Here is a 22045-nt window from a genome sequence, read left to right on the forward strand (position 1 = left end):
TGAATGAACCTTGGGCTCATTTTCAATTGCTCAAAGGATAGCATTATGTATGAACCCTAAACTGTGCTTAATCTTAACTATGGTTTACTGAAACAAGTGACCTTCAGAACCACAATCTGAAGTTGGCTTGCTTCAGTAAACCATAGTTAAGACAAACCACATTTTGTCCAGATTCAGGCATAACACCAAACTGCTATCAGTTAAAAATAGAAGCAAAAGTGTTTATATCTGAACAAGGCTAGTCGTTCTCTCTGGATTGCAGCCAATAGGTGCCAAGTTAATGAGAAAAAGTGGTTGATATGTTTTAAAGGAAAGAAGATTTTCCTAATGTAGAATCTCAGCAATTTTATTGTCTTCATTCTACTTTTTCCTTCATTCTATATGTTTGAAATACTGTGTTTTTAAATGACAGAAAAGTTTCATTCTTATTTACTTTAATTCATTAAAACAGTTAAAATAAACTATTGAAACTTTAACTGGTTGAATACTGAAACAATTGTCTTTGTGGGATAAAAACAAAAATAAATATAAGGTTCCATCAAAGTTGCTTTATAATAAAGCTGCTTTAGTGTCCAGTTATCCTTTTTCTAAATTAAAGAGGTGACTTAACAATATATCATTTATGTTGTAAAATATGGGTCATACAAATGTTGACCGGATAGTGCTGCTTTTCTAGTTTTTTTAAAGGCTTTAAAATACATACTACAATAGAACATAATATGAATGTCCCAGCTGATACAAGCACAATTAAGCTAAGCAAAGGGAAAGGGAATTTTGAATTTTGTGGGAAATCTATTATTTTTTTGTAATTGGCAATTCATGCATGGAGAGACTTAATATTTGTAAATGCTTCAGGAAATGATTTCATTGCAAGTAACTGGTGTAAAATTGGTCTTCTTTCTAACAAGTGAAAACTACTCGGCATTTAATAAGCAGAAAAACACATTATGTGTTGTGGCCCCAGTGCCTAACTATGTCAGAGGCCCAGTAGATTGGATTCTAAATCCACTCTTGACATGGGTCAATGGATCAGTGGTCTTCCAGATACCACCCTCAGGTCAACTATGGCCAGAACAGTTTTCTAAATAGCTGAGTGCAATGGCAGGTCATCAGATTATGGACAGGGTCAGCCTAAAGTTGCAGGAAAAAGGCAGGAAAAATCAAGCAAGAATTAAGCTATTATCGCCTTGGTCCTTGTGAAAAAAAACTCTATGGCTTTGCATCCTACATATCTGTATACAGTCATGCCAATTATCCTAAAACAAGACCAAAATGAAACTAATACAAAATGCCATTTAAAAAACTGTCAGAAAATTATTCCGAGGCATGTTATTGACTAAATGACAAAATGGGAGTATTCAAATCCATTAAATTATAAAAATAATATATTACTGATTTTATACAATACCAAAAATCCATAGATTGCTTTCAGTTTAATATTCTGCCCAGTTATTAGCCAAATGTCTTACAATGCTGAATATTGACATCATGAATGCATTACACAAGCTATTCAGCTTATTATGACACCATCTAAGAAATCACACTTGTTTTGTTATTTCTTAATTAATTACAACTTTGGGAGATATATAGATTGTATTTATTTATTAATTCTACTGCAATGCCATGCAAGATATACCTTGGCAATAGCGGCTAGCTTACAGGTGACTTTTACATTACGACGATTATTACTTTTAAGGAAAATTAACAAAAAATGCATTGCATTTTATTGGCCACTAATGACATGACTTGTGCTTGCCTTTTATACCAAGGCCATTTTAAATGTGATTATGAATATGCATAAACATTGCCTGTGCAGAGCCCAACAAGCCCAGTATTATATCTTACACAGGGCTTGTCTGCAGTAGCTGGCAATCTGATTTAAATAGGATGTCAGCGAAGTGGGACATTCCACAGGTAATTATAGTGAATTAAAAATAACCTGCAAGTTAGCAAGAATTAGCATGGCATTTCTGGCACAATATTCCTGCATATGTATATGTATCCCTCAGTACCTACATAAGTTATAAGTCATCACATTGTCCTAGAGGAAAAAAGTTAGCAAGAAGAGGATGTGAAGTATTATTCCAAAACAGAAAAGGCATTTGGGGGAAATTTGGGGAAATGGAAACAAAGTCATAAATGTCTGGTTTCCCCTCCCCCATTTCTCCAATCCCTATTGCCCCTCTAGAAACAGGCTTTCCTTTTCATAGGTGTCATGAAGTTGCTGCTAATTTACGTTTATCCAACATATTGCCAATGTTATAGGTATAATTTTTAAGCAGAGTGTGATCTGAAGTTTCTGTGTAATGGAGTTTAAATTTAATTTCTTTAAATAATCCTTTATATTTTTTTCATGTTTTTTTTTCTTCCTTCTCCTTCTTCTGTTTTCTCTTTCTTTTCTGTTATTGCTGTGTCCTCTTAAGAATACTGTATTGTTGGGAAATTGTAGTTATTGATTAGGTTGTTGGTATTGTTTATTTCATTTATAAAATTAAAAAATAGAATAAAAAGTATTTTCAAAAAAATAATAATTTACGTCTATCAAATTAAATGAAATTCATTCTCAAAGTACAGGGCAACAATGCCGCATTTTTTGATCAAGTAACCTCCCTTGTAGACTGTGGGAATGCTGTAGACATCATATACCTCGACTTCAGCAAAGCTTTTGACAAAGTGCCCCATGATATCCTGATGAGCAAACTAGCTCAAAGTGGGCTAGATGAAACAACAATCCGGTGGATCCACAGTTGGCTACAGAATCGGACTCAAAGAGTACTTATCAATGGGACCTTCTCAAACTGGGGAGAGGTAATGAGTGGGGTACCGCAGGGCTCAGTCCTGGGCCCAGTGCTCTTCAATTTTTATTAATGACTTGGAGGAGGAGGTGCAGGGAATGCTGATCAGATTTGCAGATGACACAAAATTGGGCAGGATAGCTAATACTTTGGAACACAGAAACAAAATTCAAAGTGATCTGGATAGACTAGAGCGCTGGGCAGAAAACAACAGAATGACATTTAATAGGGATAAATGCCAAGTGGTGCACCTAGGAAAAAGAAACCAAATGCACAGTTACAAGATGGGGGATACGTGGCTCAACAACGCTACAAGCGAGAAGGATCTTGGAATTGTTGTTGATCACAAGCTGAATATGAGCCAACAATGTGATGTGGCTGCAAAAAAGGCAAATGCTCTTCTGGGCTGCATTAATAGAAGCATTGCTTCCAAATCCCGGGAAGTACTAGTTCCCCTCTACTCAGCACTGGTTAGGCCTCATCGGGAGTACTGTGTCCAGTTCTGGGCACCACACTTGAAGAAAGATTCAGACAAACTGGAGAGGGTTCAGAGGAGGGCAACAAAGATGATCAGGGGACTGGAAACAAAGCCCTATGAAGAGAGACTGAAAGAACTGGGCATGTTTAGCCTTGAGAAGAGAAGACTGAGGGGAGATATGATAGCACTCTTCAAGTACTTGAAAGGTTGTCACAGAGAAGAAGGCCAGGATCTCTTCTTGATCATCCCAGAGTGCAGGACACGGAATAATGGGCTCAAGTTACAGGAAGCCAGATTCTGGCTGAACATCAGGAAAAACTTCCTGACTGTTAGAGCAATACGACAATGGAATCAATTCCCTAGGGAGGTGGTGGGCTCTCCCATACTGGAGGCATTCAAGACGAGGCTGGACAGCCATCTGTCAGGGATGCTCTGACTTGGATTCCTGCATTGAGCAGGGGGTTGGACTCAATGGCCTTGTAGGCCCCTTCCAACCCTACTCTTCTATGATTCTATGATTAATGATTTAAAGTGGATCAGTCTATAAAGAAAACTATTAAGTTCAACACGTTCATACCTTTCATAGCTAGATAATAAGAGAACTCTTAAATTATTTTCATTTTGATCCCATACATTTCTAGATATTGTTCTTCATACATTTTACTTTTAAAATGTACAACTATGATGTAAAAATAAATGAAAGAGCAACTGCTTGTTATATTAGGCTCATGTTAAAGAGCCCAAGTCTTACTGTCAATGACGGGCTCGTTACATTACAGCATTTTTCCAAACAATGCATCACATTCTAACACAGGCTTTTGCAAGACTGGGTATAGATTTCCCAGTGAACACGTCACAGAACTTCCACACTACCAATCAGGGCCAGCGACAGCGGTAGGCATTGTTGGGCACCTGCCAAGGTCTATACCTCTGCAGAGGACACACTGCCTCCTATTCCTGCTTTTTGTCATCCTCTTCCTTGTTGTCACTGCCTGTTCATCTGCCCACTCTGAGCATCTAAGCAATTATAAGAATTAGGAGATGGAGGTGCAGCGTGCCTTCGGAACAGTTGTGTGGATTGGGCACAGGAGAAGTGGGCAAGCGAGGGGGCAGCAGTTCCTTAGAGAAGGCCCAATGAGGGCGCCTTGTCCAAGGGTCTCCCAATTCCTGGAGCCAGCACTGCAACATATCAATTACTTCCCATAGCATAAGAACTCTTCCTGAGACTCCAGCCCCCGACACCTGTGTAAATGCTTTAAAGAGGTTTTGTATCTCACATGCATCAAACTGAATCGTAAGTTGCTGACCTGGAAGCTTCTCCTGCCTCTTGTGACTCTATTGTTATGCTATCTGTGGCTTTACTGTTTATTGCTTTACAATGGCGTCATTATTAGCAAGCCCACCTGGGCATGGGCCCCCGGATGAGCTGTCGTAAGTGCCTTTTTTTTTTTTTTTTTACATTTTCCCATTGACTTGCATTGGAAAACAGAAACGGCCATAACATTTTTAGTTCCTACAATAAATACATGTAATCTGGAGATCTGGTAGGCCCCATGGAGCTGATTGAACCTGCCAAATTTCAGACAGTTAGGTTCAGTGCCTTTTGTGCTAGTCACAGGTAAAATTTGCATTTTTCAAGAAAATCTGTCAGAGCAAAGATCTATAATTGTTTGTGCTTCACGTAAGTGCATGGAATTTGTGGACCTGACAGCCCCTAAGGAGCTGACTGAACCTGCCAAATTTCAGACAGTTAGGTCCGGTGGCTTTTGTGTTAGCCATAAATAAAGTTTCCTTTTATCAAAGACTAAAAGAAAAAGTAAAAACTGTCAAGCCACACAGGGGATTAGAGATCCTAATCAGAAGGTATTTAAGGTGACCATTAGGAGGGCACTATCCCTAATCTCTGGTGTAGATTTTTTGAAGTGCAAATAGTACTTTCCTTTTGTCTGTCCTGAATCTGCCACTATTCAGCTTCACTGGAGGACCTGAGGCCATTCAGGGAAGAAAAAAGTTAAACATCTCTTTGGCTGCCATATACATTACCTGGGAAAAAGTAACACTGAGCTCAGCTTATTTATTGCACTGCTCCACTTTCACTACTCCATATAATTGTATAAATCTCCCCTTTATTTGCCTTTCTTCTAAATTAAATAGCCCAAACAATGAAGCCTTTCCTTATAGAGTAGTGATTGCACCCCATTCTCAATCACCCCATGGTGATGGGAGACTCCTGGGTTCAGCCCTATTGGCAGCTAGATGTCACTTGCAAGGCTCAGTTCCCCCCTCCCAACTCCTCCTCTCCCCCTCCTAATTTAAGGAAATTGTTACATTTCCTAGAAAGGCTGTCTGGGCTTCAGAATCACCCAAAGCGCTCTGAATCGATTTGGACTGATCTGACCCACTTTGGACTGATCTGGGTCCGCTTCAGATCTGGACCGATTTGGTCCGAGTCACCCTGCTTCAGTTCGGAATTCAGATCCAGATCTGAAGCAGCGCACAGCCCTACTTAATATAAGCCTGCTTCTTCCCTCTGAATGTAGTAGCCTTGCTGTTACTAGGAGGCCTTAGGACTCACTCCCTTGGCAGACCAATAGGGACTCCAGTGTGAATACACCAGCATTTTAACTAGAGGGGAGACTGCCACCTTTCCTTCCACAGTCTGCTCATTGTGTTTTCACTCTCCCCCTCCTTTTCTGCTCTTACATGCACACTGTTGGGAGCTTGCTTGCAATGACATTTTGAAGAGGGAGAAGGAAGGGAAGTAAGAGCTCCTTGTGAAATACTGGTATTTCACACAGCTTCTGATTTTACTGCCCCAAACTGGAACCTTTGGCTTCTGCAGAAGTTTAGTAGCTTCAGTACAGCAAAGGATCCAATCAGCCTCCACAAAGTTCTTTCTCCCCATCCACTTTAATTTCTCCAAAATAGCTGTTGGACTCAAATTATTCCAAAAGGCGGATTAGGACTATGTGGCATCATGATCGAGAAACTGCTCGGGCTTTTAAATAGGTACTACAGTTTTTAAAAAGCTAGAAAAAACCCTCAGCTACCTCACCGCATAAAGTTAATTTAACTACATGCAATCCTTACAAACCTGCCTAAATTCCTCTGAAGTACTACCTCTCTGAAAGGAGCCACTTAGCTTAGGGAATTCTCTCTACCCACCCGCCCCCCACTCTGCATTTCACCATTCTTCTTTTCTTCTTCCCTCCCCTATCCTGTTCTTTCTTTCTTTCTATTCCATCCAGAACAAATCTTGAGGAATTCTTAAAGAGAATTCTCTTTGATGGGCAAGACAAGTTCTGAACTGTACTTGACTAATACAGACAGGCAAGAGGGTTTGTTTTTCACGAGGTTTCAGAGAAACAAATCTGGGTCTGTTTGGGTTGTCAGTTGCCATTATCCAGCAATAGAAAGGGCTGTAGCTCATTGGCAGAGCGGATGCTTGGCCTACAAAAGGTCCAGGTTCAATCCCCAGCATCTCCAGGTAGGAAAGAATCCTTCCTGAAACCCTGGAGAGCCGCTGCTGCCAGCCAGTGTTGACAATATTGGGCTAGATGAACACAGGCTCTGACGCAGTATAAGGCAGCTTCCTATGTTTCTATGAACAGAAACATAGCATTAAATATGCTTTCATAAAAATAGGAGATTTGGGTTTGTTTTTTAAGTGGAGAGGAGATAAATACTAGTCATTTATACAATCCTATGTATGCTTGCTCAGAAGCCCCATTATGTTTAATGAGGCTTACCCTCAGGAAAGTGTGTATAGGATTCCAGCACAAATTACTTTTGCAGGGAGGTTTGCATCCTGATGTTCTGCAAGTTTACTCAGAAATAAGTCCTGAGCTGTGCGCATGGTACTGCAGGCTACCCAATTCCAGTCTAACGAACTGACTACCCTTTCAGTTCACTTCAATGCATGTTTTGTCATTTGTGTTTTTCATTTTTCATGAACTCTAGCTTCAGTGGTGAGGGAAAGGCACTTAGTACATGCTCAGAGTTTCTCCATAACTTAGCCCTAGTTTTGAAAACGGACTCACTGACTGAATCCTGGTGAAGTCTTGGCACAAATGAAGTTATGTGGAGGAAGATACAATGAGAGCTTGTGCATAACAAGGAGGAGGTAGAGGAGAGTTGCACAAAACAAGACATCTGTTTTTATGAAGAGTTGCTGGAGGACGGTAGGATGGGGAGGGATGGTTGCATGGAGGGGAATAGAATTGGTGGAGGGGAGAAGGTAAGTGCTCAGTGGTGAAAGAAAAGCATTCTGCATATGATCAGAGGCATTCTATATTTAAGAACATAAGACCTGTGCTACATCAGACCAAGATCCATCTAGTCCAGCATTCTGTTCACACAGTGGCCAATGAGATGCCCACAGGAAACCCACAAGCAGGACATGTGTGCAACAGCACCTTCCCACCCATGTTCTCCTGCTACTAACATTGGTGAAATGTAAATAAATTCTAGTAATCCTAAATTTGCGTGCATGTATATCCTTCAGGAACTTTGCAGGTTTCTTGCCTGGGGGACAAGTCTAATGACCTGTGCATTTTCATACAAATTTACCCAAAAACTATTGGGGGATGGGTGGGTGAAGGGAAGGGAAAGAAAATCACTCCCTCCCCCAAATTGGTAAACTTCCCTTCCACATGTACTGCTGCACCTATCCTTCTGAAACTTTGCTGGTTTCTTACTTAGGGACACCTTTAGGCTGTCTGTAATTTTCAGAACAATGGTCCACAAGGAGAGAAATAAGTATATCCTCTTTTGGAGACCTCAAATGTCAAGGCTACCCTTGCACAAAAAACCCTGTAGCTATCATTCTGAAATTGGGCGGACATGATCTCCTCTGACAGGGCAATGAATCCTGAAATTTTTATCCAATTCTTCCAAGGAATAAAAATGTTACTGGCAGTTCCCTTTAAAAGAAAATCAAAATATAAAACCTGCCCCTATTTTTCTGACATTGGGCATTAATCCCCTTCTAGGGAGCTACTATGCCTGAAATTATCATCCAGTTCTGACCAAGAGAAAAAAAGTAACATTTTTTTTCTTAATTTCCCATGGTAGTCAACAGCAAGCATAAAGACTCATTTTTCCAAACCTTGACTCAAGTTTGGTGTTGAGCTGAAGTGGACCAACTACAAATTGGCCTGAGCAGAAGCGGGATGTTTTCCAAAATGATGAATCAGGGTCTGAGTTGAAGTGGGGGGGGGCAGTCAGTGCACACTTCTTATGTATGTACAGTCAGGGCCAGAAATATTGGAACAAGGATAACTATTTTGGCAGTTGGCCTCTGTACACCACCACATTGAAGTTGAAAGGAAACACACCCAGATGGGAGCGAAGTCAGGACTTTCAGCTGTAATTCAAGGGGTTGGACAAAAGTGGGACACTAACCATTCAGGAAGGACAGCCAGTGGCATACACACACACCCATCATTGGTGGCTCATAAGTAATGGAACAAACCAACATCATTTCAAACTTAAGGATCGCCTTTAATACCTGAATGAAAATCCTTTGCAGTCAATGACTGCCTGAAGTCTGGAACCCATGGACATAACCAAATGCTGAGTTTCCTCCTTCGAGATGCATTGCCAGGCCTTTACTGCAGCTGCCTTCAGCTGCTGCTTGTTTGTGGGGCTTTCTGCCTTCAGTCTTGTCTTCAGTAAGTGAAAAGCATGCTCTATTGGGTTGAGATCAGGTGACTGACTTGGCCATTGAAGAACATCCCACTTCTTTGCCTTCAGAAACTCTTGGGTAGCTTTTGCTGTATGTTTTGGGTCATGATCCATCTGCAATATGAAGCGGCGTCCTATCAGTTTGGCAGCATTTGGCTGAATATGAGCAGAAAATATAGCCCTATACACTTCAGAATTCGTCCTGCTGCTTTTATCAGCAGTCAGGTCATCAATAAACACCGGTGACCCGGTTCCATTGGCAGCCATACATGCCCATGCAATAACACTGCCTCCACCATGTTTGAAAGATGATGTGGTATGCTTTGGATCATGAGCTGTTCCTTTCCTTCTCCATACTTTTCTCTTCCCATTATTCTGGTACAAGTTAATCTTGGTTTCAGAAGTCCAAAGAATCTTATTCCAGAACTGGGCAGGCTTTTTTAGGTGATTGCTGGCAAAGGCTAATCTGGCCTGTCCTTGAGCATTGCCAGTGGTTTGCACCTTGTTGTGAAGCCACTGTATTTACATTCATAAAGCCGTCTCTTGACTGTAGATGTTGACAATGACATGCCTATCTCCGCAAGAGCATACTTGACCTGGCTAGATGTTGTGAAAGGGTTCCTCTTCACCATGAGCAGAATTCTGCAGTCATCCACTTTAGTTGTCTTCTGTGGTCTTCCAGGCCTTTTGCTGTTGCTGAGCTTGCCAGTTAATTCCTTCTTTTTCAGGATGTTCCAAACTGTTGTGTTGGCCACTCCCAATCTTTTTGCTATCTCTCTGATGGGTTTATGTTGTTTCCTCAGCCTAATGATGGCCTCCTTTGGACCTTATGTTGGGAGTTCCAGTGAACAGCTACCAAATGCAAATGTAACACTCAGAACCACCTCCAGGCCTTTTATCTGCTTGATTGGTCATGGGGTACACAGGAAACAGGCCACACCTGGCCATGCAGCTGCTTGTCAGCCATTCGTTCCATTACTTATGAGCCACCAACAATAGGGGGGGTATATGCTACTGGCTGTACTTCCTGAATGGTTAGTGCCCCACTTTTGTCAAACCCCTTGAATTACAGCTGAAAGTCCTGACTTCGCTGCCATCTGGCTGTGTTTCTTTCAACTTCAATGTAGTGGTGTACAGAGGCCACCCCTTCATGGATCACTGCCTTGTTGTGGTGAAGGGGCTTGCGTAACTCAGTGAAGCCATAAGCTATGCCGTGCAGAGCCACCCAAGATGGACAGGTCATGGCGGAGAGTTCTGACAAAATGTGGTCCACTGGAGAAGGAAATGGCAACCCACTCCAGCATTCTTGCCAAGAAAACCCCATGGAACGTATCACAAGGCTAAAAGAGATGACGCCGGAAGATGAGCCCCTCAGGTCGGAAGGTGTCCGATATACTACTGGGGAAGAGCAGAGGGTATTTCCAAGTAGCGCCAGAAAGAGTGAAGCGACTGGGACAAAGCCGAAAGGACACTCAGCTGTGGATGTGTCTGGTGGTGAAAAGAAAGTCTGATGCTGTAAAGAACAATATTGTTTAGGAATCTGGAATGTAAGATCAATGAATCAAGGTAAGCTGGAGGTGGTCAAACATGAGATGTCAAGACTGAACATCGACATCTTGGGAATCAGCGAACTAAAATGGACAGGCATGGGCGAATTTAATTCAGGTGACCATTATATCTACTACTGTGGGCAAGAATCCCTTAGAAGAAATGGAGTAGCACTCATAGTCAAGAAAAGGGTGGGAAAAGCAGTACTGGGGTACAATCTCAAAAATGATAGAATGATCTCAGTACGAATCCAAGGCAAACCATTCAGCATCACAGTAATTCAAGTCCCCAACCACTGATGCCGAAGAAGCTGAGGTTGATCGGTTCTATGAAGACCTGCATCACCTTCTAGAACTAACACCAAAAAAAATGTCCTCTTCATCATAGGGGATTGGAATGCTAAAGTAGGAAGTCAAGAAATCACCGGGATAACAGGCAGGCATGGCCTTGGTGTACAAAATGAAGCAGGACAAAAGCTAATAGAGTTTTGCCAAGGGAATACGCTGATCATAGCAAACACTCTTTTCCAACAGCACAAGAGGCGACTCTACACATGGACATCACCAGATGGTCAATATCGAAATCAGATTGATTATGTCCTTTGCAGCCAAAGATAGAAAAGCTCTATACAGTCAGTCAAAACAAGACCTGGTGCTGACTGTGGCTCAGATCATGAGCTTCTTGTTGCAAAATTTCGGCTTAAATTGAAGAACGTAGGGAAAACCACTAAACCATTCAGGTATGACCTAAATCCTATCCCTTATGAATATACAGTGGAGGTGAGGAATAGATTTCAGGGATTAGACCTGATAGACAGAGTGCCTGAGGAACTATGGACGGAGGTCCGTAACATTCAATCCATCCCCAAGAAAAAGAAATGCAAGAAAGCAAAGTGGCTGTCTGATGAGGCTTTACAAGTAGCTGAGGAAAGAAAGGAAGTGAAAAGCAAGGGAGAAAGCGGAAGATATATCCAACTGAATGCAGAGTTCCAGAGAATAGCAAGGAGAGACAAGAAGGCCTTCTTAAATGAACAATGCAAAGAAATCGAGGAAAACAACAGAATGGGAAAGACTAGAGATCTCTTCAAGAAAATCGGAGATCTCAAGGGAACGTTTTGTGCAAAGATGGGCATGATAAAGGACAAAGAAGGCAGGGACCTAACAGAAGCAGATGAGATTAAGAAGAGGTGGAAAGAATACACAGAAGAACTATCCAAGAAAGATCTGAATGTCCCTGATAGCCATGATAGTGCGGTCACTGAACTTGAGCCGGACATCCTCAAGAGTAAAGTCAAGTGGCTCTTAGGAAGCATTACTAACAACAAAGCTAGCAGAGATGACAGTATTCCAGCTGAGCTATTTAAAATCCTAAAGATGATGCTGTTAAAGTGCTGCACTCAATAGACCAACAAATTTGGAACACTCAACAGTGGCCACAAGACTGGAAAAGGTCAGTTTACATTCCAATTCCGAAGAAGGAAAATGCTAAAGAGTGTTCAAACTACCGTACAATTGCGCTCATTTCACATGCCAGCAAGGTGATGCTCAAAATCCTACAAGCTAGGCTTCAGCAGTATGCGAACTGAGAACTACCGGAAGTACAAGCTGGGTTTCGAAGAGGCAGAGGAACTAGAGATCAAATTGCTAACGTTCGCTGGATCATGGAGAAAGCAAGAGAATTCCAGAAAAACGTCTATTTCTGCTTCATTGACTACGCAAAAGCCTTTGATTTTGTGGATCACAACAAACTGTGGCAAATTCTGAAAGAGATGGGGGTACCAGACCACCTTTCCTGTCTCCTGAGAAACCTGTACGAGGGTCAAGAAGCAACCGTAAGAACCGGACATGGAACAACCGATTGGGTCAAAATTGGGAAAGGAGTACGACAAGGCTGCATATTGTCTCCCTGCTTATTTAACTTATATGCAGAGTACATCATGAGAAACGCCGGGTTGGATGAAGCACAGGTCGGAATTAAGATTGCTGGGAGAATTATCAACAACCTCAGATACGCAGATGATACCACCCTAATGGCAGAAAGCGAAGAGGATCTAAAGAGCCTCTTGTTGAGGGTGAAAGAGGAGAGTGCAAAAGCTGGTTTGAAACTCAACATTAAAAAAACGAAGATCATGGCATCTGGCCCCATCACTTCCTGGCATATGGAAGGGGAAGAAATGGAAGCAGTGACAGATTTTATTTTCTTGGGCTCCAAGATCACCGCAGACGGTGACTGTAGCCATGAAATTAAAAGATGCTTGCTCCTTGGGAGGAAAGCAAAGGCAAACCTAGACAGCATAGTAAGAAGCAGAGACATCACCTTGCCGACAAAGGTCCGTCTAATCAAAGCTATGGTTTTCCCAGTAGTAACGTATGGCTGTGAGAGCTGGACTATAAGGAAGGCTGAGCGCCGAAGAATTGATGTTTTCGAACTGTGGTGCTGGAGAAGACTCTTACGAGTCCCCTGGACTGCAAGGAGGTCAAATCAGTCCATCCTAAAGGAAATCAACCCTGACTGCTCATTGGAAGGACAGATACTGAAGCTGAAGCTCAAATATTTTGGCCACCTAATGCGAAGAGAAAACTCTCTGGAAAAGACCCTGATGCTGGGAAAGACTGAAGGCAAAAGGAGAAGGGGACAGCAGAGGATGAGATGGCTAGATAGCATCACCGATGCAATGAATATGGACTTGAGCGTGCTCCAGGAGAAAGCACAGGACAGGAAGGCCTGGCGTGCTATGGTCCATGGGCTCACGAAGAGTCAGACATGACTGAACGACTGAACAACAACAACAACAGAGGTCAACTGCCAAAACAGTTATCCTTGTTCCAGTATTTCTGGCCCTGACTGTATGTATGTAATCTATACATACACACACAAGCACACCACACCCACACATAAACATACGTACATACACACACACAGAAGGTGCGCTTAGACTCGGACATATATGCATGCAAATTTGTGTTAGAGGCCTGTGTCCCGGATCTTTTAAGAACCTAGCAACACCCCTGTTGCTTTATATGACTGCCATGTAGCTGATTAATCCTGTTTTAATTGCTTGTTTTATGGTGCTGCTGTTAGCCGCCTTGTATATGCCTATGGAATGAAAAGTCAGAACATAAAATTTTCAAAGAAGAATTAAATAAATGTGTGAAGCTTCAAAGTCTGTGATTCAAATTTCACTTCAGCCAAGATGATGTATATCGAATTCTTTGAACACTATATTTCTTAATTATTAATTATTAATGCATTAGAATTAATGCACTAATTGTGCTCTTTATTGTGCTCTTCCTGGCTCCTTTAATTCTTCAGTGGAACCATGATCACAGAACTGGAATGATAGAAAATAATGCTGAAAGAATCTATATTCTATTTTTGAGGTCCCATTCAATAGGATGTAGAATTTTCAAGGGCAAGTAGATGAACCAAAACTAGAAACAGGAAGATAGATTCATATCCAAATGTAAGATAAAATGTCGATAAAATTACAGGCCTAAGTTCCTGATATACTGCTAAACAATATTAAAAGCTGTACATAGCCTGCAATACCATTCAACAAGCCTGTGTATATGGCGTGTGAGTGAGTGACAGAGACAGAAATAAAACAAAGACAATTAGTTCAGGATTCCTGTAAGCAGAATGCTTCACACAGATAGGTGTCCCTGATTTTAGCTTAAAGGTTGTCTCCATGTGTAGAAGAGGAAATCTGGATCTTATGCACAGGTTTTGATGATAAACACAAAAACACCAGAAACCTAAGGGTATTTTCATATAAAGAGTAGGTGATGAGTATTCCAAATAACTCTACTGATCATCTACAAACTATGGGGCAGTATCCAACGGTATCATTCTGCAAACTCAAATAGTGCTAATAGAGTTCTGCCAAATCTTTCCATTGTGCAAGTGGTTGCCCAGTACACTTGCACAATCGGTTGCCTAGTACACTTGCACAACCATACTTGTGCAAATGTAACTTTAGTTTTAGTTGGATTCTCCTCTCATGCATAGTTCAGACCCTAGTTTCCACTAGCACAACATCATTTACACAGATGTTGACACAATTGGAGATGGCCCTATGTATTTTGGGCGGAGATGAGCCCAGGAATTCCTGCTCTAATCAGTGCCACAAAGGATTGGCATGGTAGAAAGAACTACTGATACCTGACAAAAGCAAGTACCTCTTAAAATGAAGTATTTCCTGTTGTACTTCCTGTTTCCTTGCAGTTGTTGCCTACTGATGCAATTTTTGGAAGTGCCTTTAGTTAGTAATAAACTCATAAAAGCTCATTTATCAAATTAGCCAAATCTCCAATCTCATATTTTCCAAACCAACATCAGTCCCCAGGTAACCATTGATAACCTAGCCTCAAACACAAGCTGTTATATTTCCACTGGTACATATACATTATTTCTCTCAAGATGCTTTCAACAAATTACACCAATGTATGCTCTCTCTCTCTCTCTCTCTCTCTTCCTCAGTAAAAAAAGGGGGGAGGGAGGATGTTGTCACAGTAAGAGTTCAATTAACAAAGAAATGCACTTAGTCTCTGAATCAGCATTTTAAAGTTATCTTTATCACACTACAATCTTATTCTCAATCCTATTGCCTTAAACTGTTGATAAATTTTTAGCATACTGATACATGAGAAAATCATTGATATAAGATATGACATGATTCAGCTAAAACTAAGAACATTTAATTCCCATTTCTTTTAGTGGTTTAATCACATCTTTAACTCTCCCCTGAAAAAAGGGGTCTCTGAAGTGCTCAACTTTGGCTGGATCATTTTCATATTCTTTTACAATTTCTATCCCTTCTATTAAGCCAAACGTTTACCAGTTTTATTTATTGTCATGATATATGTATTTTATTTTACAGAATAAAATTGGACATCAGTCTAAGATTAGCAGACTGCACTCGCCTGAATTGTGCTACTCACTCATTTATTTGGAATTTGTTTTAAAAAAACACAAGGAATGTTAGCATGGGAACCTGTAAAAACTGGTCTAAAGCATTGCATGTTGTAAGAAGAATCTCATGGGTCAGCTTTGGAAGCAATTTGTGTCATTTGGTATCACACCCCAGGAAATAAAACTAGACCATATATGTGGTCACAACCAATCCATGTCATCATGCCATGAAAGCCCAGGGACTTGTGATCAAAGCATCAGACTAATTTTGAACTACAGTCTAACCTTTGCTTGAACCTTGCAAATTTTCTTTTCAGTGATGATTCATTGTATTAACTCCTTCCTGCATATCTAGCTTAAACATTGCACATTAATAGCTAGATGGCAGAATGGAAGAACATGCAAATTACAGATGCCTTTCTTATTGTTACTTTCTTGTCAGCTATGTCCTAGTGCTTCCTGCCGCCTCCACCCCAAGTCAAACATATGTTTTTACTCCGTAGTTATATAGAATGTAAAACATATTTTACCTTCCAAAAATACTTTTAAAATATTAGACAGATGTGAACTTTGACACAGTTAAGTACAATTTGACTTCTACTGCAGATAATTTTCATCTGATGGATCATATAGCAAATAAGGACAGTCATGTTCTCTTCTGAACAAAACTGAATGGGAACTGTCTAAGTTCAGGTGAATTCACTAGATGTCAAAAGCAGGCTTTAAAACTATTTGTGTACATAAACAATTCTTGCATTCATAATAAAACTACTCTAAGCATCAGAAATAGTGATGCTACTAGATCTCAACATCAGAAGCCTGAAAACACATTTCAGCAGCTTGACCCAGTGAGACCCTTTTGAGTTAGGCCCAGACCCTGTTCAGCACCACTAGAACCTCTCTGTCACCTTCTCCAGCAAGCATTCCCTTGTTCAAACATATCTTTCTTGGGGAGGATGGTAAACTCACAGCAGTACAGGTATCAGGCTTAAACTCTGCTGTGAGCTTGGGTGGAAGTGTACACCTCACACTGGGAAGCATAACAAACGTGATTCCCAGGGCTTCCATGCATCCATGTGCACTGCTGCACATGCTCACAGCAAGGTACATTTAAACTGGAAAGCATTGGGAAACGTGTTTTCTCCCTCTCAGTGGTAGTGTTGTGTTGTGCCTGGTGGGGAGAGGGGAGAAAGGCATGTGGAAGCCAGGTGGCATTGTAGCTGGTGTTGATGACTGCCCATGGTTCGCTGGCACCACTGCTTGAGGCCCTGCCCACCAGCAAGCTGTCCCAGTGCTGGTTGGTCTGGGTTTGGGGGCACTTGGGGCAAACGGGACTGCAGACTTCCCTTCTCTGGTCTCCTGTAGGAAAATAAAAAGGGAACCAATACAGGACTGGCTAGTTTTCTTCTTGCCTGCCCTCTTAACCACCTATGCTGTTATTACTTCATGTTTGTCCTTCACTGATTGATAGATTTACAAGATTTATATGCCACCCTACATGTAATAAAATATCCAAGCAGTGAACAATAAAAAGGGGAGAAAATAATAACAGCAATAATTGAAATACAGAAAACCTTGTGAAATCAGGTTTGCCATTGGTCATGTGTTAGCTTCCAGTTATGGTTGCCGAAGGAATATTACCTGTGTCTCTGATTAACACTCAGGATTTTGCTTTCCGCAGAGCAAACCATTTCAGTTAGAATTTGCTTATCATTGTATCCTCATTGTGATACTATCACAACTGGTTCAGGCACCAGTTGGGTGGAGATCACATTCAGGATTCAGTAGTGGCGGTACTTTAGGGAACCTTGTAGGTAAGGGTGCACAAGCCAGCCAACTTTGGAGGCTGATGTACTAGCTGTTAGTACTCCTAGGCTGATGGAGACAGACAAGGGGAGGAATGGCTATGTTGTCTTAAGTCATCCTTCCAACACTGGTCCACAGCACGATAGCAGTGGTGGTACTGTCTGCTGATAGGCTGACATAAGCCAGTCCTTGCCACTGCAGATCCAGAAGCTGTACACAATACATGTGCGGGTTGTTTAAACTTTAACAAGTGTTCGTTTCATCTGACTGTAGTCACCACTGCAGCCACAATTACATTTTCCATGCATCCTTTTATAAATGGATGCTACTGTGCATATTTTTGGCAATGTAACCTTCATACCAAAGGCTCCTGCAAGCCCTTATCACTACTGTCGCTCATTAGAAACTCAAATTTTGCTGCATGGGTTGGTAGCAAACTGGTGGCACACTCTGATTCAAACGAAGCTCAAACAGGTTAATATGAGACTGGTTCAAAATGAAGCCAAATTAAGTCATTTGAAATAGCCCATTCCAAATCTGGCCAAGGGAAATTTGCTAATCACTAATCATAAACATTAAAGCATGTTCAAACACACCATGACAACTCACAGAAACCTCTAACAATTGCATTATATTACAACAACATTACATAGCTTTATATATTGCAATAATTCATCTCAATTACCTGACAGTTGCAACAGTTCACCTCAGTTATCTTAGGGTTGCTTTCATTGGCTTGTATCCAGAGAAGTCCGTCCACAGATGGAATGACTGGTAATACAGCGGAAGTTGCCACTAACAGGAGGTGGGGAAGACCCTCCAGAAGAGCGTTGGAGGTGGCAGAAGGAAAATCACCTATCCCCACCCACCCCCGCCCTTCTGTAAGCAGGAGGATTCTGCAAGCAGAAGTCTGCTCACAGGACTCTCAGTCCAACCCACTGTTATGCAATTTGGACACAGCAGTAATAGGTCAAGATATTACTACATCAAAAAATTGCCAGGTATACATACTAGCTTGAAACATACGTTTTGTGGTTTTATTGTAAGATGGCCTAATAGCTATAGCAGCTTTCCCCAGCCTGGTGCTCTCCAGAAGTGTTGGACTGCAATTCCCATCATTCCCAGCCAGCAGTTAAAATCTACTGTTTTGTGTACTAAATGAGCCAAATGTATTTTTCCATTACTTCCAGCAGTTAACAGTACATGGCTAAACCAAATGTATTCAATACATTAAGGATTAAATTTAAATTATTGGATTCCTTCTTGGTTCTACGTTAAATATATTGGATAAATGCAACACAGATTTTACTACCACTGCTTATTCCGTTCTTGGTACTATTTTACTTCTTTAATAGCTCAACTTTGCATAATCATAACAGGTATAGTAATGAAAATAGTTTCAGTATGTCTATTTTCTGAGGTGAAGAAAATTATCTGCAATCTGCATTGCAGCACACATTGAAAAATGTTTAATAAGAATTAATTTTTATGTATACTTACAAGACTATTGTTTTTTTAAAAAAAATAAAATGTTTATATATTGGTGTGACCGACCAAGATTAGGAAATAATAATATTTTTTTTAATTTCAGTTGCATAAGTAAGCAACTAAATAGTTTCTCACAGATTAGAACAGATTTAAACTTAAGTTTACATAGATACATATTTACAGTTTTGTTTAGGAATAAGCCATAACAAAACCAAAGAACATTTACATCTGAGCAAAACATTAGACTGAGCAAAACTAAGTCTCAGTTTCCTAGCTGCCAACACAAACAGAAAAACACTGAGAGCCAGGAAGCATTGTAGTGGTTAAGAGTGTTAGACTGGGACTCGAGAGACCTGGGTTCTAGTCTCCACTCAGACATGAAGCTCACTGGGTGACGTTGGGCCAGTTACTAACTCAGCCTAACCTACCTCACAGGTTGTTGTGAGGATAAAATGGAGAGGAGAATCATGTACTCCACCTTTGGCTCCTTGCAGGAAAGGCAGGAAATGAATGTAACAAATAAATAATAACCAAACATGCAAGGTAACATATTTTTTATCATAAAACTACAGGAAACATATAAATTCAGTAGGTGTAACAGAATGCTTTCTAAGCCAAAACTCTGATATTTTTTCATGCGAATCCTTACAGAGAGGATATTAAGTAACAGAATGATCAATATTCTCAATCAGATTTTTCAAATCGCACAACTGTGATATTCCAGTGGTAATTCCTTATAATAGCTATCTAAAAAAGCAGAGGGCATAACATTAAATCTTAATTCTATAAAAGCATTTCTATATGAAGGTAAGGTAATAAAGTCCAAATAATTGGCTGATGATCCAACTTAATGCAAGGATACAATCTAGCGCAGGGGTGGGGATACTCTTTCAGGTTGAGGGCCGAATTCCAATCTGGCAATGGTCTCGGGTCGAGCATTCTATGTGCGGGCAGGCCAAAGGCAAAGCTGGTGTGACCAAGGACAGAGCAGGCAAGGCCAAAATGTGATTCTTATCAATTTAAAGCCTACTCCTAAGATAGCAGGACATGCTTCTGCATGTCTATTCAGGAGTAAGCTGGACTGGAGTAGCACTTTCATATAGCATCCCAAATACCAAGTCTCTGCAAGTCTACTCACGGACCGGTTTCAGGGAACATGCCACAGCTAGTCATAAGTTACTTAACTCATGGCACCCGCAGGCACCAGGTTGCATATCCAACCCTCACTTGGGGGTTGTCATGTCTTGCAAATCCAGCAAACATGGGTTAAGCAAGGGTTAAATAACCTGCAAAGGGCTGTCATGAGAACAGCTCCAGAAGCAAGTAGGATAAGCCTCTGCACATCTACCTAGACGTAAGCAGGAATTAATCACTCAGCAGCTTCCTCTCCAGGTCCCACTCCATTCCCCTCCCTGGCAGGGAAAAGCTCTGATCTCTGATCAGACAATGAACTCATACTGTGTCTTGCCTTGTATACCTGTGTGTGTGTGTGTGTGTGTGTGTGTACCAAATATATAGAAAGAGTCAGGGCGCAGAAAGAATCAATAACCCAGTATTTGCGATGTCCAGATGGGCTAGCGTGGATACCCTGCCTACTTGTACCACACTACTGCCCTGATGTTATCACCCAAAAATTACTTGTCCACCTGTCAGAGGGAGGTAGGGTTTCGACTAGAGCTGGTCACAACCTCTATGGGTTGTATCACTACTAAAATCAGCACTCAAATCATGAGTTGCTTCAGTCTGTGAGTATCCTGCCATCCTCCATCTCCAAATATGTCCCTCGGTAGCAAACTGCACTCCCTTCACTTACTCTTCATCCACAACTGCACTGTCCTAAACTATGAAACCAGAACCAAAACTATGTGAGCAACTGAAGTTCACAGAGTTAGTTCCTACCAGGCCAAGGCAAAAAAACATACCAGCTGCCATTAAAAAAACCCTTCCTGGTTTCCAGAAAAAGAGAACAGCAAAAGCCCAGTGTGTCCCTTTCACTTCAGTAGGTGGGTGATTTAGTTTCCCTCCTGTCTAGTCCTGACTGACACCAACTAAAGGTGGGTATCACAGTTATATAGCTGATATTCCTGCCTGTTATCCAAAGACTCACAAAACTTTAAGTCAAGCCCATGAGATTTTGGTCTAGTAGCCTGGAGGCCTTGGAAGACTACAAGGCCCTCCCCTGTTGGCTCATCCCCCATTTCGGGCCCCTACAAACCCCCAGCCCCACACAGGTGGGGCTGGTGGTAGGGGCGTTTAGCAACAACAGCTGGAATTCAAAGGGCTGGTTAATTTAAAGTTCTTCACTAGCCAAGTGGAACTTTTGACTTTAAAAAAACCACCCCCAACATATTCTACAAATTGCGTTTGAAACTGATGTGGCACAGTCAAGTAATGTTTGAGAAAACGCAATTCTAAAGTCCCCTTGGGCTATAGAACTAGTTTGATAGTTGTTTATATCCTTGCTAGTATGTTATTCTTTCTTTTTTTAAAATTACGCTCTCATTTTTCCATTTCAAACCAATGCATACTAATATGCTTACATAGTGAACCTTAGCTAAAGACCATACCTTTAACCCTATAAGAGTGGAACTATGTAGAATCTTAAAAATTAACATTTAGATTACCTTCTAAATCATGACATGACCTCATAAATAGATAGCTCTCTCCTCTCCTTCAATGTGAAGACCATCTCATTCTTTCATGGAAAGAAAATTTAATTTTCTTGCAGTAAACTAAGAAAACCATGTTAGTCTGTGGCTACTTTGCCCTTCTAGCAAATACTGTTAGAGTTCAGACACATGAATCAGATTTGCTAGGACCTTTTAGTAAAAGTCTGTCTTTGGTCTTCAAATTTTACTAGCTTTTTAGAAGTACACATTAGTGGTCTTTCCTCCTTGACTTCACTATATGTTATGTTAAATAGTGTAAATATGTTCAGTAGCAGGGTGTGTGTGTGTGTGTCTATTTACCTAGTTACACCAAAGCTGAAAACAACCTTTAGCAGATTTTCAAGTCATGTGTGGACTAATTCACCACTGGCCCATAATAATAAGTGAATACATTTCCCTAATTTTTGCAAGTACTGACAGGTATGTTATGTGCATAGCAATTCCAATGGATTCCAAATCATTGGGTTGGATCAAGATTTAGGTGCATTCAACTGGGCTGGTGGAAGCAGACTTCCCCACCCTTTCCTCTCCATAGCAGCTTGTCCAGCCTCCCTCGCCCAATGCTACACAGAGGGTCACGGGACCCTGCTGACTGGGGTGGGCTGTGGTGAGGGAGAAGATGCCTCTGCCCTTTCTCCCTTCACCACAGATCACACCATTCAGCA

At 41.2% G+C, this 22045-nt stretch overlaps 1 protein-coding gene across 5 annotated transcripts in view; it reads right to left on the reverse strand.

Moving 5' to 3' along the window:
* Positions 1-22045, reverse strand: part of LRBA (LPS responsive beige-like anchor protein) — a 518402-nt gene that overhangs the window by 99471 nt on the left and 396886 nt on the right. The window lies entirely within an intron of this gene.

This window comes from Heloderma suspectum, chromosome 5 (assembly GCF_057233095.1).
Source record: "Heloderma suspectum isolate Gila_16-S chromosome 5, 16-S_ref, whole genome shotgun sequence".
Lineage (NCBI taxonomy): Eukaryota > Metazoa > Chordata > Lepidosauria > Squamata > Helodermatidae > Heloderma > Heloderma suspectum.